The 26723-nt window shown below is 34.6% G+C and overlaps 1 protein-coding gene across 2 annotated transcripts in view; it reads right to left on the bottom strand.

Moving 5' to 3' along the window:
• Positions 1-26723, bottom strand: part of LOC118191609 (uncharacterized) — a 135729-nt gene that overhangs the window by 42419 nt on the left and 66587 nt on the right. The window lies entirely within an intron of this gene.

Genomic DNA, 26723 nt, shown 5'->3' with positions numbered 1-26723 from the left:
CCGCAGCTGTACCAAAGAATGTACTTTAGTGCTTTGCCGCCAAGCTCTCTTCACCGTTATAGCCTGAAGGCTGTGTTGCTGACTGTTTCAGCGTACTTATCGCAGTTTTTCGACGACTGTAAACATATTTTTGGAACTGTCCTGATTAATTTTCATCAAGTGTTGTCGTCAATCACTCCAAATCCGCGAACCCGTAGAACGCAACACTGTATATTCAGAATAAAATATAAAGCCTTCTGTTAAGTATTGATTAGTCAACACTAATTGCTGTTGCGAAGGAAGGGGACTTTCCTATGATTTGCTGCCGAGTTAGTCACTAGCTAACAGGACTTTCTATCTCATATACCAGAGAAGTAATTACTCATGCCTGCGTCATTTACACAGTGTGATGTAATTTCATGATGCCGTTGGCGAACAACATAGTAACATCGATATTTCAGAAAGCCTTTTTTTTTTTTTTTTCATTTGGTTTTGTATCTTAATTTCTTTGCTACTGACTTTTAAAATTATATGTCGTATTATTTTAATATTTTGTATTTATTTTGCTTTTCCAAGATGGCAACACAATAAAAAGATAGTGAAAAAAGGATCCTTCATTAAAAAAGGCGAAGCGAGAGAACAGGGCATGATGTGGACGCAGTCAGGTCATCAATGTTCACGGTTATTAAGTATTAAGTGACATCATATTTTTTTAAAACTCATTATACTATTTATATTTGGGGTATAAAGTGGCAAATGTACCCAAATGCTGAAAATTTCCTTTACTTTGGATTCCTTTGTTTTGGATGTCTTAGCCTGTAAAAATTCTTATTGCTTGGACTTGTAAAATACGTTCCAGATGTTTGGTATATATTTTTTTCCTCTTCTGACACATTTATTGACAAAGTTTACAGAAACTATTAACAAATAAAAATACTGACTTTATTTGAAAACTAAAAATGTTTCATTTAATTTATCTCGAAGCTGTGTTTGACAACAATTTATAAATAAATTTAAAATGGAGTCGTAAGTTTTAAAACTTTTATTTTAGAAAAAAGATAAAATATTATTTATAAATATTTAAAATTGTGAATTTTCAGATTTCAATAATAGAATAGATAGGATGTCTTATTATCATGATCTAACTCTGTAATTTGCATTCTGCGAACAGTTTCGATGTTAGTTTTAAGATGTTACCAGATGAATGAGTTTTGAGGCATGAATTGCCTATTTATTATATTATTGCCTGCTTCAGTTACTATTTATTGTTATTATTACTTTAGTTATTATTTTCAATGTTAGCGGTAACATCAGCATCTTGCTGAATACGATTCGAAAAGGCGAAGAAAAAAAGAAGGGTGAAGAGAAAAAAAAAGAGTGTAGACTGGGATTCACTCGACGGACCAATGTATACGTTTACAAGAAATATTTTCAAAAAGAGAGTAATCAAAAACAGTTTGAGAGAGATCATTGAACTTTCAAAATATTTTACTTCTTTACGTGCGTTCAACGAGTTAATATTAACACATCAAAAAATTATTCTACACAGATCACTAGGGATTCAAAACAAAACTTGAAATTTAGACAAGACGCAGGTACGTCGGTGAGTCATTTTATGTTAACACATAATTGAGTTCGTTAGAGAATCCCAAATTTATTAGTAGATAACTAAAACTTCATGAAAGCATTTTTTAGTAAATAACTAATGCTTCATGAATATGAAGAAAGGAAATAAAAAAAATTTTAAAGATATTAATGAAAAGTCTTAAGGTCAGGTGAATCTAAGTATGAAAAAGAGTACATGTATGTAATAGGGATGTGCTCATTAGCATTAAAAACATTTTCATTAGTATTAAAACCTTTTCTATATCTCTTTGTAGATAATATAAAATTATTCAAGTTTTTGAAAGAAATAACCAAAGAAATATTTTTATAGAACCTTAACATATTAATATAAAACATTTCTAATTAAAAATGCCCTCTGAGTGACGCAGCATTTTAGATCCGTCATGAAAACCGGCATTTAAACAGCATTTATTAATTGAGTTTGTATAATTACTTATTTTAGTCTGTATTTTCATAAACTTACATTCATTAAGATGATATTTACATTATTAAAGAAAGTAAGAAAGCAAAATATCTTAAATTATAAGCTAATATATTCCAAGTAGCAAAACTTCTGATGACCGGATAAACCGATCATAACGCTCAAAGCGTTAACTCCTTGTTTTACACGAGAGACACAGTAATCTTGAACCTAAATTATTCTAAACCAAACGATTTTCTACACAAATTTTAAAAAGACAAAAAAAAAAAAAAAAAAAACTACCTCAGACCTTTAACGAATAATTCTTATTTTAATTTAAATATATTCGCAAAGCAAACTTTATTCATTTGTTAAGTTTATATTATAATACGTTTTAGCCTGGACAACTGAATAAAATTCAAAATATGAGTGAATTGCAAAAACAGCCAATATTAAAAATCCGAATGAGTAAATTATCTTACTTCGGTGAGCCATATATTTAATACTAGAAAGCCCGGCGGTCATAAATGACCGCTGTTCTAGATATAAATTGTAATTAAAAGGATTTGTGTAAAGGTGTCTGCTAATTCAAACTGAATTACCCAGAGCAGGCGGAGAGGACGTCCCTTTGCTTACTGTCCCACGGAGTTTCTCCCTTTTACTTGCTTAATTGCTTAAAGTAGAGTGCAATGAAGGAAACCACTGGCGGTATATTTTTTAAGAGCCACCGCTAGCTCAATAAATGAAGGTGATTTAAATAATAAAATGCTAATTCACATGTCAAAGATCTCTTGTACACAACATTTCTTGTGTAGATCTTTCCATCGTTCTTAAGCTCACCTTGCAGAGGAACATCCATTATTTTTAATCTTACGTCCTTTCTTTCAGAAACTCTTGAACAGGCAGCACAAAGTTGAGCGTGTCCAAATGCAGGCTCAGGTAAAAAAATGGCTGAGTGTTTGGCCCTGAGACTTATGGATGGTCATAGCAAATGCAAGTTTTACAGGAAACTGTCAACGTCTCAATTGAAATAAGGACAGAATAAAAAAATTCTTTTCCTTCAAAAAAATTATAAAACTGCTTTAAAATTAATTCTGAAGAGAATTTTTCGTGGCGTCTGTACGAACGTATGTACGTACGTGCGTACGTACGTATCTCGCATAGCTCAAAAACGAGTAGCCTCAGAACGTTGAAATTTTGTATATAGGACTGCTATAACATGTAGATGTGCACCTCGTATTTTGGTTGCAATCGGCCGCACCAAACGTATATTATATATATATACTTTCTATTACCCGGCTCAGTGATCTCAGTTTCTTTACTCTTATATGTTTGTAAATTGTACATTTTTTGCTTTAAAAATGATTGTATTATGTTGTTTTTATCTTCCGGTTAAGGTTTTTATGCCTTTAGTAAATCTAAATGCAATATTTTTAGAATTATCAACAATTTTAAAGTTGTCTAAGTGCCGCTAAGCCTTTTTTTAATGGCGGCCATTGATGTTTACATTTGAAACAGGAGACTAATGGATTTGTTGCCAATCTAGAGAAACTTAGCTTCGCAACAACAAAGATAACGCATTCATTTATTATTGCCAATTAAATCATGCTTAATTCTTTCTGGAATTTTTTCGAGGAAATAAGTGTTTGAGATTTACTTCGTAATTTTTAATATAGATATTTTGAGTTTTTATGTATTTTTGCCTTCTCGCGAAGTGAGAACTGAATTAATGAAACGAGAAATACTCAATCGTCTGTGAAAAACTGTTTCTTTTTTGTTTTGTTTGCTTAATTTCTTTTATACATCATTCTAGCTTTATTATAGTATTTGAATAGAACATGTGGCAACGATTAGATAATTCTATTCTTTAAATGATATAAATTTTGTTCATTATGAGTTATAATATCAACGAAATATATAATTTAATTGTTATATAATTATTGGATTATATCACAGTTAACTTAGTTTCCGTTATATAATTATTATATAAGTTAACTGTTATATAATTATTAATACTGTTAAGTGAATCTAGCGCCAGAGTGTCGCTATGGTAAACAAGTACTAGAGTGAATTTTAAAGAATGCATTTATTCTATTTTGGTTTATGTGATTTCGGCGAAGTAGATTTAATTCAATCCAATAAGTTTAAATGAAATGCAAGAAAAAATGCGTATAATTTAATATTCCGTACAAGGAAGTCATGTGGTGTACATATCAGAATTTTTTAAAAAAAATAGAAAGTATATAATCGAAAGATAAAAAAGAATTTAGTGAAAAAGAAAAGAATAAAAAGGAAATAAAATAAAAAAAGAGAAAAAGTGATAAATAAAAAATAATTTTCTTGTAGTGAAAGAGAAAATAAAAAATTGATCGTAAAAGCAGCGCGACATGTAACAAAAGGTTAACGGAAAGTAATCGTTTGCAGATGCACATTGTGAGATAAGAATTCTTTGCGTTTCAGCAGACTTTACACGATGTCACTGCGCTTGTTTAGGCCGTTTTTAGAAAAGGAGTACTTCGTATAAATAAACACTATCTCAGCAAATGAAGAACAGCAGGCTTAGCAGTACAGTATGCTTTTCTCTTCTATTAACATTTAAAAGCATTGTTACAGGCAAACATATAGGCATATAGTCAAATATTTTAGATTAGCTTTCATGTCTAACGAATTCATCTAAATTAAATAATTTCTCTTAAACATATGCATTTAGTTCTCATTTCGTATCATTTAAATCGTCAAAAATGTTAAAACATGTAAATAAATTAACAATAAATTTTATTTTATAAGACAGGAGAATAAGAAATCCAGATAATTTTGCTTTCAGGTATAAGCAGTTGGGATAATTTTCAGTTTACTTAGTCTAAATAATATGGATCCTTCCCCGAAAATTGTATTACAAGACCTTATTTTTAGGGTTTTTGACTAAGGAGCGGTTTTCTGTCAAGGCAATAATTGTAGAGGCATTAGGTATTTTGAAGCAGGAGAGATGAAAAATGCGCAGTGCCCTCGGCGGAACTCGAACCACGGATCTCTCGAATACGCGCCGAGTGTGCTGACCACTACACCACGAAGGCATGCTAAGAAGGCGGGAGAAATATCTTATACACGCCCCATTTTAAAGAGAGACTGGGGATTAGGGGAACAATCGCCAAATCCTGGTGGTGGAGAATCATCATCCACTACCTTTCTTAGTTCGAGTGCCACTGTAGAGACACTAGGTTATTTCCAAGCAGAAATCGTGAAAAATGAGCAATGCCCTCGCTGGGAATCGAACTGCGGACCTCTCGAATACGCGCCGTGTGTGCTGAGCACTACACCACGAACACATGCTAAGAAGGCGAGAGAAATACCTTATACAATAAGCGAAAATAATTCACGTGGTATTTTAATATTAAAACTGTGTATTCGGCAACAAATGTAAATACAAAAGTGTGAACAGTGCACTCTAATATTTCAACTTAATAAAATCATGCAATAAATTAACAGTTTCATTTAATTTTTATATTATATTAAGCTTTTCAAAAACATTCTCCTACTGTAAATCTACATTTTTTTTTTATCGCAGTCATGCTGCATGTATCTCAAAAGTGAAAACATTATAAAGTATGGCATTTCCTCAAGCATAAAGTATGTTACCTCGACCATGACGTCAGAATTTCCAGGACCTTGACAATGAGTCACCATTAGCAAATTTAATAACTTGATTCTTTCTTGGAGAAATGATAGTAGAGGAAGTTATTTTTAGCAGCGACGCGCGGGAGTGGTGTTGCAGAACTAGAAAAAAATTTAAAAAATAAAAACAAACTACCTTCTTTATCCCTCCGTCATATTAGCGCTTGACATGCAGAAATGCTGACAATACAAAATAAATGATGATGCAAACAATGAACGAGGAAAGATGTTTGCGAAATATTTAGCATATGTTTAAAAGGAAAATTATCAGCTCTGCAGTTTATCGAAAAGCTTCTTTGAAACCTGATGGCGCAATAACAAGCTGTGAAGTCCGTACTTACCTTTTTTGTTAGTTTTTAAGGGTACAAAGAATACATACAGCATGCCAGATAAAATTTTTAATCTGCTGAAGACCTGGAGACATGTTATTACGCTATCATCAAAATAAGCAGAGCTGCTACGTTAAAAGCAAATAAATTAAACGTATATTCAACTTCTACTAGAATGCATGTGTTATAAGATGTAGTAGCTAAAGTTCTAATACTTTTAATTTAAGAAAATGTTTTCAAATTTTTGAAAATTGTTTTGACCATGCTGTTTTTAATAAAAAATTTTGAAAATAATTTAAAATTATACTTAAGTTAATTTTTTATAGCTTAAAAACTCGTCAGATTTTAATATTTACAAATGTTCCAAGTAAAATTACTAAACTACATTGTTCTCGACTTTTGGATCCTGTAATAAAATTGAATTGTTTGTTCATTTTTCCAATTCGTGGTAAATATTTCACATTTTCCTCATTCAACGAATGGATTTGATTCGGAAACCGAGATAATAAATATTATATTTTCTCCTTAAGAAGTGGAATAAATATTTAGATCATAGAGTGCCCAAGGTTCTGCTGCGTTTTGCAGTATATTATTGAGTAAAGTCATTAACTAATACCGCTGAGAAGCCGAATTATCCTTTCAAACATTCTAAAAATACTGTTGCGTGCGTACGGGTTCGTAATACATTGAATGCATACAGAATCATTGATAGTTTGATAAAAATAATTTTATTCCCCCCTCCCGAAAAAAGTGCACAGCTCTGGAAATGTCCACAAATATACTCGTACAGCTCTTCGCAGAATCACAGAGTACAATGAGTTGTTATATTTCACATTACTAGGAACGTTAAACACAAGGCAATGCAAAACGCTCCTAAACAGCGAAGGTCACACAGAGAGATCTTAATACTCCAAACTCAAGATGAACTAATAAAACACTACTCAGAAACAGATCCTCTCGGCGTACAGTACAATCCCTGGACAGGAAGCCATACTTACAACTAAGGCAAAATCAGCGCAATATTAAGATAATAATTTTAATATCTGGTTGTAATGAAAGTCTTCTGCCAAAAAACGTTCTTAAGAAAGTCGGGGAAAAAAAAACATGAAAGTAAATACCTTTAGTGAGTAGTAGCGGGTAGTAATCACCACCCAAATCTATAATTTTCCGCAAACGCTTTGGTAGTTTTTTCAAAGCCTTCGGCCCAGAAACTTGGTGGCCGCGAGTCCAAAAACAGATCAACCTCATTTCGGACATCTTGTGCAGAATAGAAGATAGCACCAACAAGATGTAGCTGCAGGTGTGAAAAAGTAGAAGTCCAAAGTAGCGATGTCGGGGCTATACAGTATTGTGGATAAAGATCCCAATTTCGAGTCTGCACAGAGACCAACCAGTGAATGCAGACACATGTGGTCTTGTATTATCTTGATGGAAAATTCCCTTTTCGTTCCGGAACTCCGTTCGACGTTTTTCCTTGAAGCAGCGTCAACATGGACTAGCATCTCGCTGTACACCTTACTGTCAAAGGTTTTACTTTTCTTCCAGATACTCTTTGTGAATAATATCATGGCAATCCCACCAGATACAAAGCATGATCTTTTTATTAGTCAAATTGCGCTTTGCGATGCTGCCGACGGGCTCACCGAGTGAAGACCAACCTCCTTTCCGTCCTGTGTTGTTAATGTAAATCGACTCTTCATCACAAATGACGATCCGATCCAGAATGTAATCCTTGCGTTGATATTCGAGCAGATTACTGCAGGCCTGAACACGTCTGTCCTTATCTTCTTGAGTCAGCTCATGCGGGAGTGCTCTGCTTTGTGAATGTCATTGTACTTGTTTTTGAACTTTTTGTACCGAATATTCACAGTGTCATATGATACAACATTAATATCTAAAATTGTACACATAATTTGGTAACATTTTGTAGCTGACGTTTTGCATCAGAAATGGAAGTAAATGATGATTCTAATCTGGTAGCAGGATAGTTCCATTGCAGACACTTTGTTCTTAATAATAGCAATATTTAAAAACCGCGTCGAAATCTAGTGGCAGCAAAGTAATAGCTGTTACGCCACGTAAACCGGCAATGACTACAGAAATAGAAGCTCGCGCTACAGAGGTGACGACGATTGCCCACACTCTCTCACTTTACTTCGAGAACTCGTATTTAAACTTTTTCTTCTCAAGGTAGAATTTGCATTACTTCAAGCGCGCCACCTACTTTTAATAATTCTGACACTGATAATTAGGGAAATGAAGGCTTATAAGAAAGAACATAAATTAAATCGGTTATTTAAAATGAATGTTACCCTGAATTCCCTACAAGTTAATTGGAAACAATTGGCAATAGGTCTTTAAATTCATAATGTTTAATTAAACACGTCCCGTCTTGAGGGATACGTTTTGCGCTGTTTGGCGTCATTCTGCAGCATGTTACGTCACTTTTCTCTACAATTTCTCTGCACTGTGAAACGCTTTTTTAAATCACCGTTCAGGATTTAAAGGACTTTACGAGCTGATAAATACTACTGCAGTTATTACATATCATTTTTCGCCTGCTTGCTCTGCCTAGAAAAGTCCCTTCGATAATTTTTTTTCTGTTATCTAAAATGTAATCTGCGTACATAGAAATTGTGTGTGGGGGGGGGCTGAGCTTAGCATCCCTAATGTTGTACGAATTTAAGCAGAAATGTGTTTCGCTCCTGTTCAAAATGAAAGTGATGTTTTAACGATCAAGCCAGTTGTGATGTTGCCTTCCAGTCATACCTATGCAGCGGTTTTCTCAGCCATGGCTAAAAAGGCAACTGGTTTCATCTTCATTAGTGAGCTCTCTACTGAATTCTATCAACTTACCACCACTGCGAGCCTCTGAAATATCACATATATATCTAGGAGCTTGAGAATAAGGACATAACAGAGGGGCTTGAATTATATGCATAGGTGTATGTAATTAAGTAATTGTTATTTACTTCCGCCCCATTCATGATAGGACATTGATGATATTTATTATGAACGTTGTCGCAAAGCTTGAGATTTTAATGCATGTATTTTATATGCATTAATATCTGTTAATGGTAGACTCGTATATTTTGAATACAACGTGTTTTTGAAACACAATGTAATATTTTCTACTCATTGCATTAAATGCTGTAATATAAAGAAATATATGCAAAAAAGTTACAGCAGAACATTTTTAATAAGTATACTGAGTTTTTTAATATCAGAGCATCTTTGTTCATTTGATAAATGAGGCAATAACTGCAAAGAATATGTTCCAGTTATTTGTCTGGAATTTTTGTTCTAATTTTCTTTCTTACGTACTCCATAAAGGGAAAAAATTTGTTTGCGATGTATATATGCTTTCAAAATGAGTCACCATGAACAGCGAATGATCAAATTCTTCTTGAATAAATGTAATTTAGGCTATTTACATAAGTTTACTTTATGTAAGTGTATCCGACTGTAAATCTAGATACTTCATTTTTTTAAGTTGGCAAATAAATTTAGTGTCAAATGAAAATGTAAGAAATAACAAATATGGTAAAATAGAGTTAGTGTTTTCTAAAAAATCTCTATATAAAATTTTCTGATAAAATAGTAATTAGTGTCTCAAGAATTTTGCTGTTTAGATGACTTTTAAGACAGAGTTCCAGAATAAATTAATTTTATGTCACACTGCCGTAATTTGTTATCAGTTGTTTTTGGTTTAAAAGACACATATTAATTTTGCTTATACAATCAATCAATATGCATACAAAATCCTTCAACAGTATTTTATTGCTTGTGTTTAATTTGCCTCAAGTTGTATTCGCCTGTCTTAAATGAAAGAAAATAATTTCTGTTTGTTACACGAATAACTTTAGAAGCTGTTTTTAAAGACTGAATAATTTACTTCAGCCAAGTAAATTAAATATAAAGAAATTTTCTTCGGCGCGTACACTGTGCTTGTTGTCAAAGAACGTAACATATTTTTACTACTGTAGAATTGTTATTATTAGTCCAAGGGAGCGTTACACCTAAACGGAATGGCTATTAGTCTCAAAACGGCATTTGCATCGTTTCACTTTCTGCGTTGATTCACTTTTCAAACTGTTGCCACTAGATATTATTACCCTGTATTATATTTAAAGAAACTAAATAATGAAGAAGCTGCATGAATGTTTCTCGCATTGTTAAAAAACAACGGTACCTAGAGCCATCAAATTTTGAATAACTAGTTGTTCTCCAATCGAAAAAAAGCACTTGGAAGCCCGAAGTTTGAATTTTGAATTTGTTTTATTATTTATTTCATATTTTGTAAAAACTTTAACAAATGTTTAATTAAAAAACTCAGCGAGTTCAAAGCTAGCAATGGCAATACTGTGCGGAAAAAAACAATTTTATCTCCAGCGCGCAAGACTGTGTATCGGAAATTCTAAAAATATGCTGTTTTTTTAAATATTTTATGATATTGCTGTTGAACTGAATTTTATGTGGTTTAAGTACGAAGAACATGATATTTAATAAATAAAGGTAACATACAAAACATTAAAAAACCGCTCTTTCGGGGGTAATATAAAATCTGAAAACTTTCATATTTTCCTTTTCCTTTCTTCTTTTCTTCTTAATATTTGCATCTTATTTTTCTCTAAAACTTTTTTTTCGCACTAATTCGTTTCTGTTCTTTCTTACATGAATTTGTTTTGATATGAGTTTTAACTAATCCTACGGGCAAAGAAATTTAAACCTTGCATATTTTTGAATCATAACTAAATCTGAAAGGAATTAAGTTATAATTAAAATCTATTAAATTACAATAAAAGCGCATTCTTGCCAAACTCATTTATTGTTATGAAGCAAGAGCAAGTGTGATTTTGAAATGAAAACTTATTTGAAATTCATACTTGATTAAATAAAATTTGTAATTATTGAACTAACACTTCTTTTGGTCACATTTCTCATAAACCAGAAATGCTTTATCGAAAATTACATTCGAAAGTCACTAGAAAGCATGATCATTATGTCAAAGTGAGAACAACTGATATTTGGTGATGCAAACTTCATGTTATGCATTGTAACGCAGAGAATGGAATGTGTGAAAAGTCTAAACAATGACAGGATTTCTAAGCAGAAAAAAATTCAGAAAGACTATGATAGCTAGAAAAATAAATATGTATAAATGTATAGTAATGGATGAAACAATATTCATTCTTTCATCCATTACTATGGACTATGAATAAGCATTGAACGCATAGAAAAAAGTGTTGCTTATGCCCATCAGCATTATTTACAAATTAGTAAGGACTGCACACATTGCAGTGGTTCTCAACATTTTTTGTCCCGTGCCCCCTTTCACCGTTGCTAGACGATCATACTCCTTTCTTTCCAAAGCTCCGAAAATAAGTAGATAATTATTTTAATTTAGATTTTTTTTAATGCGTTTTATAAATTAAACAAGAAAAGGTGTAGAAAATTTTGATAAATAATAATACAGGCTGGCATTTCCCCTCTGAAACAAATCGCCCTCAAAGGGGATTTTCCCCGATTGTAAGCCCTTGGTATGTTATATGGTTAAATAGTTCATAAGCAGTTGGTATTTGAAAAAATAAACATGAACAGCGTGTTGTAGAACCAATGATTCCAATTTAAGAACTGTATTTTTTAGTTTACGACGGTTTTGGTGAAGTAGCCTATTTTGGTAAAAATGTGCAAAATTTGAATTCCTATTCGTTATTTCTACAAAGAAAATGTAGATCACTGTATATCATCTTATCCTGCTGAAGAGCATGAAATTGACCCTAAATTTCTATATTTAGGCGATGTGAACCACATTTTCCAGTTAGACAAACAGTCAAGCACAGAGATTTTAGAATCTATGTAAGAATCATATTTTGTAAGATTAGAAATTTTTGGATTTTAAGCATTTCTATAAATGACAATTTGAATCCCATATTTACATATTTCTTTTAAATTACCATCTAAAAATTTGTATTCTAAGTTAGCAGTATTGGTATATGACTCACTTTTAATTAGAGATATCTTAGTTAATTTTGACTACATGAGTTTCGCCCTATCCGAAATATTTTATCTTGTTCGCATTCTTTTCTGAACGAGCTCTGTATGAACTTAAGCTTCACATATTTTTCTAAACAATATCTTAAGAACAAAACTGTCCTACAGCGAAAGCATACAAAGCATACTTTGGGTCAGTACTCTCAAACTCAAATAGTATGAGGACCAGTTGCACGATCTAAAAACAGTTGATGAGCCAGAACGATTTTTTTAACAGTTAAAATTATTTATTAATGAAAGATAAAATATTTCATACAAATTTTAAATTTCGCTAACTAAATATTTAATCCAAAAAACAATAACATTAATATAAAAAATCATACATAAACTATAATATTAATAAAAAAAAGTGAAAAAAATTCAAATTTATATTTATTTTCTGAAATATAAAGATTGGTACCCGCAAAACACTTTTTTTTTGGGGGGGGGTTAAAATTTGTAATTTAAATCGTTTTGCAGTTAAATGTTAATATTAATAATTAAATATATTAATATTATTAAAGCATTAATATTATAATTTCATAAAGCTAATCAATTGCTACAAACTAAAGTTATAACAGTTATTTTCATGTTTTTAAACTTATATTCATATACTCTCTAGCGCAACAAAGTTAATCAGAAACCTACAATATTTTGTAAAATCAATCTAAATCAAATGGCAGATAAACAGCTCATCAGTTTTAAAATAAAATGAAATTCCACTCAGAAATAAATTATTCGTTGAATTTTAAGCATATTTTTATTTAATTTGCCATTATTTTGCGGAAAGCCTAAAAATTCCCTGTAAAGTTTATGAATACTAAAATGTGTGCTTAGTTATTTTATGAATAGTATCATGATCATAAATAAATTAAGAAAACACTTCAATAAAAATTAAAACGCAAGGCACAGGTGAAAACTCCAGAAGTTAAAAAAAAAATTAATTATCTAACACAAAAGCGATTATCTAACACCAGTCTGTAACAAAAATTCTTTATAAAAAACGCTTAAAAGTAAAAGACGCAGTTGAGAAACTCGTTTTGTACGTGTCTCTTACAATATTTTATTTTTTTAGGGGTGGGGGTAATAAAAAAGGAAATTTAGAATTTTTAAATGAAATTGTATAATTTGGATATCTTTTGTCCGTCTTAAGAATGTTATATAAAATTTCTGCCAGCAGAACTTACCAGTTTCAGTAAAACTCATCGAGCATCAATAAAGGGAGTGCACGCGTTATTATTACTTTTTTTAATAGATCGATTTAAAAGTCGAAAACCTTGATACGTTTAGCTGAATTGCTGGAAGAGTTCAATAAACTAGTTTCTGAGCATGATTAAGAAAAAGGAAATAAGTAAAGGCATGCGTGACGAAAATCATTCAACTTCTCCCCAAACGAGACCTTTCATAGCGCTGTCGACACGGAAGTACTCATACGTATGTACGTTTCAACGTACGGATCCATAATTGAAATTACCTTCACTCATCATAATTTCATTGATTATGTTCACGGCCAAAAAAGGCAAAGTCATAATGAGCGTTCTGTTCTAAAGCTACAGTTTCCCGTCCTTCAAAGGTCTTGTTCCCATAGCATAAATTTTTAATTAATTAATTCATTAAAACATTGTCTGCTTGACGTTCGGCATTCTCAAAATACTTTTTGGCTGTGTTTTTGTATTTTGAGCAAACATAATGAAGCAAAACTTCCGCATTTAAAGCAAATTTTTCTGCGGTAACTGCTTATGCATATGTAGGTTTTTAATACAGTTTTGAAAGTCATTGATATACGATATCGATTTTTAGTTTTACAAAACTGCTTTCGATATATTTATGAATAGTTAAGGAATGAAGCTTTATGGATGATTTTGTCAATTTACATGTATTAATTGTGCTAATAACTTTAAGACGAAGTAAGCGAGTCTATCTGAGTAAAGAGAAGAGTGCCTTCATGAAAGACTTTCTAAGAAAAACAAGCTTTCATTTGCAAGGTTCTGCTATGTATGTAAGTTATGTCAATATCCTGCAGATCCCACTAGACTAGAAGCGAGTTATCGCTTTAGTATGAAAAAATAATTAAGTCTTAAGAAGGTTAAAATAATCTTTACATTTAACTCTTAAATGAACCTCTGCTACTTTCGGTATTTAAATTAGCATAAGAAAAGTTAAATTCAAATGTAGGTAATGCAATCTGAGACTACATATACAACAGACTACTTAATTTGGCTCAAGATAATTAATGCGCGTGTTTAAAATGTTGGCTAGCAAGACGTTAAAGCCGGAATAAAATTTCTGCAAAACTGCTATAATATGTAACTGGCAGTAACTCTAACCTAAAACATTCAAATCCTCGACTTAAGTACACAACAACTAATTCGCATTCCAATGAGGACTGCGGCATAATAAAAGAGTCATCTTGCTAAGAATCTTTACTAAGTAAAGATTCAACTCGTAATAACTACTTAATTAACATAAAATGCTACACATTCACATTACATATGTTCAAAACAATAAAAAAGACACATACAGCTAGTCCGCTTGTCGGAATTTGAGGCTGAGTGGAACTACCAATATTAGAGATTTTAATTCTCGGCCACTAATGGGCTCTATGTTTGAATGGAACGCAGTACCAGTTTGACCAATGTTACATTAATATTTTTTATTAATAAATTAATTGATCTATTTTTAAATTTGAAAAAAGAAAAAATTATTGCGAATTTAAAAAAAAGTGAAAATATTTTTCTATACTCGTGTAATAATTTTTAATCTGCGATCATTTTATGAAGTATAAATTACTTTTTGCTTTAAAAACTGTATTATTGTACTCTACAGAGAGAAGTCGTGGATTCACAGATTTTAATTTTAGAAACAAGTTTTAATGCTTGATGCTTAAAATTCTTCAATGCATTTTTTAAAGGCAAGTCTTCAATGATTTTTTCAATGCATTTATTTTTTTCAAACCCTAAATTTATACATTAGATAGAAATTGTATATAACGTCATAAAATAGTACTTCATTCGATTTGCTATTGAGCTTTTGCACTAAAAAAAATCAGTGAAGAAATTTAATTTGAATCATAAATTTAAATTTGGGATTTAAACCTCATATATTTGTTATTTTGGTGACAGCTAAGACGTTAATAAATCTCAACAATTATATTTAAATACACATTTATATATGAAAGACAATTTAAAACAATAAAGTAAATCAAATCTATAGACCATTACAACGGATTGCAAATCCATAGAAACTGCAAATTTATTGCTTGGATGAAAAGGAAATATATTTTGAGAATAAAATAATTTTCTTTAAAAGAAAAATTGTACGAATCAGAGTTCCAAATTTATTATCTTTAAGAAACTGAAATCTAGAAAGTAGATTTCTTATTTTTATGCATTTTTTTATTTTGCTAAGAAAAATACACTTGTGAGATGCCAAAAATTCCTTTTGTCTTCGCAGATGTCCAACTACTCAGAATAATGCAAAATAAACTGAGAAACTTAAAATCTGTGGCTCGAGAAGTAATGCACGTTAACTAATGAACCATTTTGGAAGCTAAATAAATCGTTGTAAGAAGAAATACTTGATATATTTTTACGAATATAATTAGTCGACTGAATACACAACTTATTCATTTTTATACTTATTATTAGTGAAATGATTTTGCTTAATCATTGAGTGGATAATTTAATTATCCACTCAATAATTATAACAGGTGATAATTTAATTATCACCTGTTATGCACTGCATCGTCGCCCAGACGGTACACTGGTTAGGGGAGTAAACCGCTGAGTTGGCTTCCGACCCAGGTATAGATATATCCATGCAGAATTGGTTACCAACAGGCCGCAGCCCTGGACAGCAGAGCACACGACATTTATAAAACGCAAAAAGGAAACATACATGTCCATACAAGGCACTTGAAGAAGAATACAAGAATGTACAAAGAAATATACATGTGCATACAAGGTACTTGAAGAAGAGTAAAATCAAAATATATGTATATACATATAAATACCAACACATATAGATATGTACACACTTACATACATATACATTCCGAAACAAATAAAAGTATACATACTCCCATTCATATTCATATATACATCTATATATATAAGTTATCATGATAGTTAAAGTTTACATGAAGCATGTCATTGAGGTACGCGTGATCCTTAGTATGAATTCGGTACCATAAATAAAAGATATAAACATGTACAGATACATTACAGCATTCAGATACAGTACGAAGTTTGTGTATGAAAACCTGGCACAGCTTAAATACAAAATTACATAATGAACATATATATCACATTGCTGACATATTGAATTAGCTTATATAGACTTTTATGGCTACTATCTTCTAGCGTCAGAAGAGTAATTGCTAGTGCAGTAGTCAATTATTGTTTTCAGTTTCCGTTGGGCAACTCTGTTACTTTGTAGATTCTGGACCCAATTTGGCCAGAATCTGGCTCCCGGTTGTTTGAGGCTGTTAAGCGTTGTGTGTGGGCAGGATAACACAAAATGGTCTGGATGGCCCTTCTTCCCACATTCACAGTTACCATTCTCTCTCAAGCCAACACAGTTACCATTCTCTCTCAAGCCAAAGCGGCAGAGGTATGAAGGGAAGAGCCCATGACCAATGAAGAAATACGTTATGTAATTGCTTTTAGTTTGGATTGTTGTCTTGACCTTGGGAATGAGATTGTAAACACGTCTCCCTGTGGAGACTTGATCTCAACGTTCTTGCCATATTCTTAGGAGCTGATGGAATGTCCGACTCTTTACGTCCGAGACTGGCCTAAGGGTCGGGACTTCTCGCAAAGTGGATGAATCCGCTGCTTCCTTTGCGACAAGATCTGCTCTCTCATTTCCTTCTATTCCCGTATGAACGGACACCCAGATAAGTGAGTGTCTTTGCGAAGACTGGTTAGGGGAGGTAAACCGCTGAGTTGGTTCCGACCCAGGTATAGATAAATCCATGCAGAATTGGTTACCAACTCGGCGGGAGTCAACCTCTAGCTACCAGGCCGCAGCCCTGGGCATAAAATGCAAAATTGAGATATACATATGCATACAAGGCACTTGAGTACAACAATGTACAAAGAAATATATACATGTGCATACAAGGCACTTGAAGAAGAGTGCAACAATGTACAAAGAAATATATACATGTGCATACAAGGCACTTGAAGAAGAGTACAATCAAAATATATGTATATACATATAAATACAAACTCATATACAGATATATACAAACTTACATACATAGATATTCCGAAACAAATAGAAGTATACATACTCTCAATATTGATATATACACCAATACATATACGTTATCATGATAGTTAAAGTTTACAAGAAACATGACATTGAGGTACGCGTGATGCTTAGTATAAATTAGGTACCATAAATAAAAGATATAAACATGTACAGATACAGTACAACATTCAGGTACAGTACAAACTTTGTGTATGAAAACCTGGCATAGCATAAATACAAAATTACATATTGAACATACATACTCTGTTGTTAACACATTGAACTAGCTTATATATTTCTAACGCGCATACTGCTAGGCTTTGCAGAGCAATTATTCTGTTTTCAGGTTAATAAATGTCCCATTTCAAGAAGAGTTAATGCCATACTGAAGATGCAATGTCTGTTTCTAAGAGAACTGTGCTTAGAAATATCATTGTTAGAACTTAATGTGTATTAGATACGACTCAAGTATGTACTATATGGCTACTATCTTCCAGCGTCAGAAGAGTAATTGCTAGTACAGTAGTCAATTATTATTTTCAGTTGCCGCTGGGCAACTCTGTTACTTTGTAGATTCTGGAACCAATTTAGCCAGAATCTGGCTCCTGGTTACTTGAGGCTGTTAAGTGCTGTGTGTAGGCAAAATGATCTGGATGGCCCTCCTCCGCACATTCGCAGTTACCATTCTCTCTAAAGCCAAAGCGGCAGAGGTATGAAGGAAAGGTCCCATGACCAGTGAGGAAATACGTCATGTAATTACTATTAGTTTGGATTGTTGTCTTGACCTTGGGAATGAGGTTGTAAACACGTCTCCCTGTGGAGGCTTGATCCCAACGTTCTTGCCATGTTCTTAGGAGCTGATGGAATGTCCGACTCTTTAGGTCCGGGACTGGTCTAAGGGTCGGGACTTCTCGCAAAGTGGATGAATCTGCTGCTTCCTTTGCGAGAACATCTGCTCTCTCATTTCCTTTTATTCCCGTATGAGCGGGCACCCAGATGAGTGAGGGTCTTTGCGATGCAGGCATGTGTGTTAGAATGACTCTAATGCTGATGACAATAGGACTGCGAGAACGAATTCCAGCTATCGCAGCGAGGCTTGAGGCTGAGTTTGTGAAGATGGTATTGGGCACTGTGGGATTATTATTCAGGTGGAGAAGAGCTGCTCTGATTGCTATGAGTTCCGCCTGAAAGACGGAGTTTTCAGAAGCGAGCTTTCTTTTCCACTCATACGTTAAAGCTCCTCCAGATAGTATACAAAATCCGCTTCCCGTGCCCCCTGGAGTTTTAGAGCCATCAGTGAAAACACCATTTGCAAATCCCAAGTCTCGTGTTCTATTAAAGTAGATATTGTCCACAAGGTTATTTTTAGCAGGGTGGCAGGTAGCTTGCGGTGTGTGATAATCAGTATGGATATAAATTTGTCCCCAGAGACTCATGGTGTGTCGTAGTCTGCTTACGTTAACCTCTCGTTCAATTAACAAGTCCAGTGGCGGCGTGCCTGCGATAATTTGTAAGGCTGCCGTGGACGTGGTACGATAAGCCTTGCAAATGAGAAGAAGCTGGTTTCGCTGTATGGAGAGTAGTGAACGTCTCATTTGGGAAGAGATGTTAGTTCCCCAAATAGCAGCGGCATATAGAATAATTCTTTCCACTACTGTCTTGTACCATATTCTAAGCAAGTGACATGGGATACCCCATCTTAACGAGGTTGTTGATCGCATGGAAGTAGTCAGTATATTGATTCTTAACTTTAAAGAAGAGATGTGTGGTTGCCAGGAAAGTCTATTATCTATTACTACTCCTAAGTACTTAAGTTGTTTAACACATTTAATGGAGGACCCCAAGAGTTTTAGACAGGGATTTCTACGTAATGGAGAGCCTCGACTAATTATGAGTGCTTGTGTTTTAGGCACCGAGAGTTTCAGTTTATGTTCTCTCACCCAGTCAGCAAATAAATTAAGGCTATCCTGAGTTCGCATTTCAAGGTCGCTTCGGCCTGCTACAATGAGTAAACATTCGTCTGCGTATGCTAAAAGCCTTACTCCTTCTTTGTTTTCAAAGACTGAAAAAACTGAGTTAACAACTATGTTCCAAAGAACGGGTCCAAAACAGGAACCTTGCGGACATCCTCCCTTAAGACCCTCCTTACCAATTCCCTGTATAACGTCATTAAAACTTGTCTTTTGTCAAGATAGCTGCGAATCAGGTGTGTTATGGAAGCAGAGCATTTGAGGGTATCCAAACTGTTCATGATGTCGGGCCACCACAACGAGTCGAAAGCTCCTTGAATATCGAGGGATACGACTGCTGTGTGCCTATCTTCCATTTTGTTAGTGAGTATTATATCCAACAGCTGACTCAATGCGTGCTCCGTGGACATACCTGGTTTGAAACCGAATTGATTCTGGTGAAGGCTTTTAGATCGTTCAATGAAGTACACGAGTCTGCCGAGTACAACTCGCTCAAGTAGTTTACCCAGAGCAGGCAGGAGACAAACTGGCCTATATGAGGATGGAAGGAAAGAGTCTTTTCCTGGTTTTAGAAAAAGGGCCAGTTCAGCCGTCTTCGTACCAGCGGGAAAAAACCGGAGAAGCCAGCATGCAGTCAGAAAAGCCAAGATTAAGACTGGGAATTTTTGGAAGATGATTTTAATCACTTGATTATCGACTCCATCCGGACCTGGGGCTTTACGAGGTGAGAGTGCTTTTATTATGCGGTCAACTTCTGCTCTAGATGGAGGATGTTCTGTGTCTTGCATACGAAATGTAGAGTAATTCTCAAAATTTTGGCGTAGGGAACGATGTTTTTCTAGGTCTTCATCCGGATCGTCATCAGGAAAGATACTGTCAAGGAGAAATTTGGCTACCTTTGCTGTTGAATTGGCAGTGGGACGGATACTCCGTGGAACTGAGGTAGGCCTGAACACTTTATTCATCGAGATTTTGTAAGCTTGTCCGTAAGAATGCGTAGTTTCTGTACAAAAATTTCTCCATGAAGAGAGCTTCGCTTGGTATATGTGTTTTTATAGATGGCACGCGCCCTCCTAAAGTCCTGCATACGTAAGTTTCTAAGAGCTTGTTCTTGGGTGACCTGCGCACGCCTTCGTAGAGCTCTTAGACGGCTTCGTTCTTTGTGTAGGTCTTGGGTCCACCAGTATGTTCTAAGGTTGCTCTTATACGCTTTGGTTTTGTAAGCTGTACGACAAGCTACGTCAATCGCCTGGATGAGTTGATCATAAGCTTCATCGAGGGTTTGCTGATTGTAGCTGTTATTGAGCAATACAGTAATGTACGGGACTCTCGGTGCAAGACAATCTAGGAACTTTTTGTGACCTCCATATATAGTCTTGTAACGTTTTCTCACCAAATAGTTGATTGGTATATCTATGCTATAAGTAATTAGGCGATGGTCACTTGCTGTGGGGATATCTTCGACCCTCCAGTTCTGAATTTAAGGGGCCATGAGGGCCATAGTGATGATAAGATCAGGCCAACCTTCTGATCTGGTTGTCCAAAAGGTTGGTGGAGAGTCTGAATCGTTAATTTGGATCAAATTGTTAGTGGCCATGAAGTCAATCATGTGGGTGGCTCTGGCATCCTCTCTCCTGCCTCCCCATAGAGGGCTCGTGGCGTTGTAGTCTCCCGCAAAAATACCGTATGATGCTGGAAATGGTAGTCTTTCCTCAAGTTCTCTGATTGGTACCTCAATATCCACACTCGGAGAGAAATACGATGAAGTGGCTGAGAGTTTTTGATTGCAAGTCTCCAGGATAATGGTGACTGAATGTTCAGTGCTCAGGAGTAATGTTGGAGAAAGAGGACCTTCGTATATGATGCCTGCTAAGGAGTTTCCAGACAAAAAGCAATTGCTTGTGTTGGGCAAACCTATGATCTTGCCGTAGGTGGTATAAGGTTCTTGAACCATGAGGAGATCTGCCTTCATCTGTCCCATAATCTGAATAATATTCAGTGTAGCCGCACGTGATCGCATTTCAATCCTCGTAAGAGACGAGGGAGAACAAATCCCTGCTGGTGCTGGTCTATGAATAGACTCGAAGTTGTTGAAGAATTTCTTTGTACGTGTGGCATGTTTTTGCGTTTGCCTGGTGATTTAAACTGTAATTTGTGCTCTTGAGAGCGTTTGAGTCAGAGCAGTTGTTACAATGCTCTGCCTCCGCAGTACACTTCTCAGTCGAGTGCCCTGGCGCACACCGGATTGGACTTGCACGTTCTAGTGATATGTCCAAATTCCTGACAATTATAGCACCTGGTAATATTAAAGAATTTTTTAATCCGGCAGGAATTAAAACCCAAGTAGATTCTACGTAGAGAAAGGATAATTTCCTCTAGAGCTGGATCTATATCAAGAATCCAATTTTGGCTCTCTGAGTCTCTACTCTTGACAGACTTACGAGAAACAATAGCGTCTTTCTCCGTGTTATGTACCAGTTGAGAAATCGCGTCTGCTACTTGATCTCCCGTGATTTCTTTTGGAGCTCCAAATAGTATAAGAGCACGCCGCTTTGGACGTGGAAACCTGAGAGAAATGGAACCTTTAAGTAGAGGTTGTTCCTCTATGGCGTTCTTGATAGAGATAATATCAGAAATGGAATTGCACCTAATGAGCAGTTCCCTGCTGTGCGTAGGGCGTATTTGAACAATTTTAGTTCCGAGCTGCGCTGCCTTAAGTTCAGTTGCCAACTGGATCCTAACGCTTTCAGGCGTTCTGGAGGAATCCTTAGGTCGAAGAAGGAGAACGTGCTCTGGTAAATTAAGTTTAGGATCTGTGCGTAAGATATTATTGGAGGAGGAGGGAGCAGAAATCAGGTTAGACTGCTATATTGCCTTTTTCCTTCCTCGTCGAACTACTTCAGTGAATGGCGTAGAGTCTTCTTCAATAAGATCAGGCTCCTTATCTTTGGCTGTTATTGTCCTAGTGGAGGGGGTTTGAACAAAGATGTTGTTGCGTGAAGCTGCAAGCTGCCCTTCCAAATTAGCTATGTAAAGTTCTTGCTCTGTGAGCAAAGATCTAATGTTGCTGAGGCAGATTTTAAGGGTGTTGCAATCAGCTTTGTTTAGCCTGTGAGTCGCGTTCTTGGCAGTAAGAAATGTAATTACTCTATCGCAGATCTTATTGAATGCGTCAGCTCTCTTTGGGGCTTCTGAGTTTGATGTTGCTGGTTGTTCAGATGAGGGGGAAGTAATCAGAGAGGTGTTAGTAAGAAGCGAGGTAGTCGATTTTACCGGCGATATTGACTCATTTGCCATTTTGAACCCGGTACATGCAATAGAGAATTGCGGCTCTAAACCGTGAAGTGAAACTATATTGTGCTATTAGATGCTTTGTCTAGTGATGACGAAAAAGAATTACATATAGGTAAATACAAGCATAGGTAGTCAGTAAATATAATTACTAATTATTTCAGAAAACAGCTAGTCTGATAAAGACAACAATAGAAATAATAATAATAAAATTCACGAGTACAGTATCTCATCTGAATGGGGCTAGAAAACTGTTAAGTTAGTTACTACAGTATTAACATAAGTTGCAGACAATGACAGTTAATATACAGAATTACAATAAAAAGCGAACAGCTACATAATCTAAGGCAGTACAATTAAATATAAGTGCGTGCAATGGAAGCGCTGCCAACAATTAGCGTGCACGGATACAAGGTGACAAGTAAATGAGAAGTGCATGGAAGTTACAGAAAACTCATTAATTTCCGTCACAAATGCCAAATGTATGGAACTGAATGCTGTGAACAGAACCTATTACTTATACAATGCATACAATACACAGAATAATTCCATATACAGAAATAAATCCTAAACGAACATAACAAGGTATGGAAACAGAGTACAATAGATGGCTATCAGTAAATGAGCACAAACAAAAATTTACAGGAAAATGAAATTAAATAAGTATAAAAATTATAATAATAATGAAAATGTACTAAAAAAGTAAATATAATAGAATAAAAGTTAAATGCACAGTGAAAAACTAGATCAATGTTAAAAAATTTGGGTGTACTAAAGGCTGGCTAAGTACCGTGCAGCTAAGTTCAAAATGTAAACAAAAGCACGTGCAAGACTTCTAACAACTGCACTCTATTATGCGCGCATGTGCATTATTTCGTATCTAATAGGACTTTACGCAAGAATTTGAAAATTGAAACTGTAATAGAGCATCTTCATCGCTTAAACTCCAGCTTTTTCCAGAAAGCAGTTACATGCCCTCACATGCCAAAATTACATGTATTTGACTACATTCCACCACTGGAAGATAAAGAGTTACGACCGCTGGCAGCCCACCTAGCCAGAGATCTGAACTTTCCTACATAATGTAGAATATTTCTGTATATAGTTGTATATATTGTGTATAGCTTTTATGAATACTTTTTTTTCATTATTTCATCGAAACTTTTATATGATATCTGATCTTGCAAACTGCACTTTTCTCACTATAACTCTATGTCTGCAAATGGATGCTTTTGAGAGTTTGTATTCCTACAAACTCGTTCTGTCATGTAGTATATTCTCACAGTAGCTTATCATAAAAACTCATGATTGCTTTACCTTGTACTGCTCCGTCTGCGGGGCGTCTTCTTGTCTGGCCTAGGCTTGCGGCATCTTGCTCGCCCCCCATCTGCCTCACCTCATTCTCTTAACTCCTACCACGTCAGACTTCCTACCGTCATGTGCCTACTGGCTCTCCTCATGAGCTGGAAACAGCGCGCTTCGCGCGCTGCTCCAGCCATACTTGTTCGGATCGGATCGGATTGCGCTTGAAGAGGTTGACAAAAACGCTGTGTCGTAAAAACGAGCCGAGTGAGTAATACCGGGGAAAGAACAAGGTCACACAGAAAAAATGCAATTAAACCTTACGGCGCTCAGTCACTAATTAAGCTAGCCGGACAAATGATACACTAAAAAAAAGGTAATCTAAAGGCCTACCTTATCGTCTAAGAATGGTGTCGATATTCCTACTTAGACCGGAGATAATTGTAAATTAATCCAGAAGTAAGGCACTTTTATGTCGCACTATAAAAACACTATAATAAATCGCACAATCACTTCACGATCACAGCACTGGTATCAATGAAGAGATCATATCTTCCACTTTCCAATGGTACTAGGATTGAAATTGGATGCCTGTAGGTACCAGAGAAATCTTAATAGATGTAAACACCACAAAACGGCACTTCACGGGGTCACGGTAACCCTCAGCAGATATCACGAGGTCGCGATACGAACAATGACTTTTACCATAAAGACTTAATTAATCCACCACTAATAAACGGAATCGCTTCAGATGTATATCAAATTGCTCAGCTTTTGAAGAACTTTAAATTGATATAACTCTTGTGTAAACTATATCAAAACTAACTTAAAATAAAAAGACGAAAAGCGAGCTCGCGAAAACACGTCGTACAGCGTTGACGAGCCTGACTCCCGTACTGGTTAGGGGAGCCTACTACTGTACCGAAAGACCCGGGTTCGAATCTCGGAGTAGAAACGGATGTTTGTAAATGTATAGTGTCGGTGCTGCATGGCGGCACTCTAAATTGCGTCTAGCCAAAAGTCCTCTCGTGTGAACTGGTGGAAGAGAAGAGGGGTAGGAGACTCCCGGATCGCCTTTCGGGTGCTCTCCCTCGAATTTTGGGGGTGAAAAAATAGAAGTCCAACCTCTGTTCGGAGTTGGCTCTGGCAACCTTTATTCCATTTAATGTGGACAAGATAACTACAATAACATGCACTGCATTACCTCAATTGCGAAACTGTTGAGACACCTAAGGGTAATAACTAATCTTTTAGAAGGCAGAATATTATAATTTATTAAATCAAGGAATAATCAAGATGTGTATTACAGAACCACCACCTCAACAATATAAATAATGTTATTTAATTGGCTTCCTTAATAAAAGAGTTTTACTCACTATTTTGAAAGATTTTTCTGAAGTGAACGACACTAGAAGATTTCACGAATTTGAAGATGTCAAGATTAAAATTAATATAGAAAATATAAAAGCATAACTGGGAAATAGCTCCAGATACTATAGAATTTTGATACTACATGCGCTAGGCAAAGTGAGACTGAACATTAAAAGACGATGTAAGTTGATGCCTAAGCAGTGAAATGTTCTCTTCCATTAAGTACATTTGTTATAACGCTACCTTTTATTTTCACGTTTTCTTCATAGTGTTTGAGTTAGAATTTTTTTTTATTTCAGATTAGTTTTGAGATATAATGGTACCGAAATAGTAACCTGTAATGCCATGCTTGGTACTGAATAGAATGCTTTAGAGATGCTTAATATTAGAGATGCTTTAAACTTTTTGCAATTTATCAGAGACCTTAATTGTATGGTTTCATTTTCACAAAATGGTATATTCGAGTAGTGCCAATATTTCTGCTACTTTTAAATTGAAGATTTTTTTATTATTTTACCTCTTACCCGAAATAAATACGGCATAGTTCTATTAAGATTAAAATCTGTACTGTATTTCTTATCTCCATCAGATGAAGATCCAAGATATTTATCAGACATAAATCCTAGATACATTAATGTGCCGTATGTTTGATTTCTTGAATTATTCCATTTCATCCGAGGTGAATTTCCTATTAGTTTACCGCAATTGCAGAAAAGAATAATTTTTGTCAATGTATAGAACAGAGTCAAAGAATTCAAGCAGAGAAAAAAAATCCAGAAAATGCAGATTATTTTTTAAAAGATTCCTTTGAATTAATGCTTTCATTGGCATCAAAATTAAAGCGAAAAAGCAGAAAATGCAAGATTTTTCATATAAGTCAAAAATCGAATTAAAAATTATAAAAAATCGTTTTGCATTATAAAAGTAGAAAAATTTGGTTATAAAGTTTAAAGGTTGTAAGCAAAATTCCGAAAATAAATTCTGTAAGTACTGAAGGACTGCATTGAATACACTTTTTACATCGCCTAGACGAAATTACATGAAATATTGTACTGAAATTAATTTTTCAAACCAAAATTCTATTTAATTGGAAGAGACGCAGCGCACTGTAAATTTTAAAATAATTCTCAAGCCCCAAGTAAAAGGTAACATTAAATTGGCTTATATTTTTAATAAAAACTATCGATTTCGAGGACCCTCTTCTTCAGCGCCTGAAGCTTTTTGAAGCCTCTCAGAAAAATTTCAGAAAAATGTTACTGTGCCATTTTTAAAATGTTTCTTAAAAGGAGTATAATATTTTTCATGTTGTTGTTACCGTAAAATCTAACGGGCATTACTTCTTGTAGCCTACTTTATTTTTTAAGTACAGGTATTCCTATTATTTCACGGTGGTTAGGTTCCTAGAAAATACCGTGGTACAAGAGACTAAAAACTAATATAAAATGGAAAAAGGGGTTCTAAATCTTTAAAGAATAAAATATGTTTTAATGCTTC

The sequence above is a fragment of the Stegodyphus dumicola genome, chromosome 4 (genome assembly GCF_044657685.1).
Source record: "Stegodyphus dumicola isolate Sdum_Otavi_A_Nest chromosome 4, ASM4465768v1".
NCBI classification, from domain to species: domain Eukaryota; kingdom Metazoa; phylum Arthropoda; class Arachnida; order Araneae; family Eresidae; genus Stegodyphus; species Stegodyphus dumicola.
This window is presented reverse-complemented; position numbering and strand designations above follow the sequence as displayed.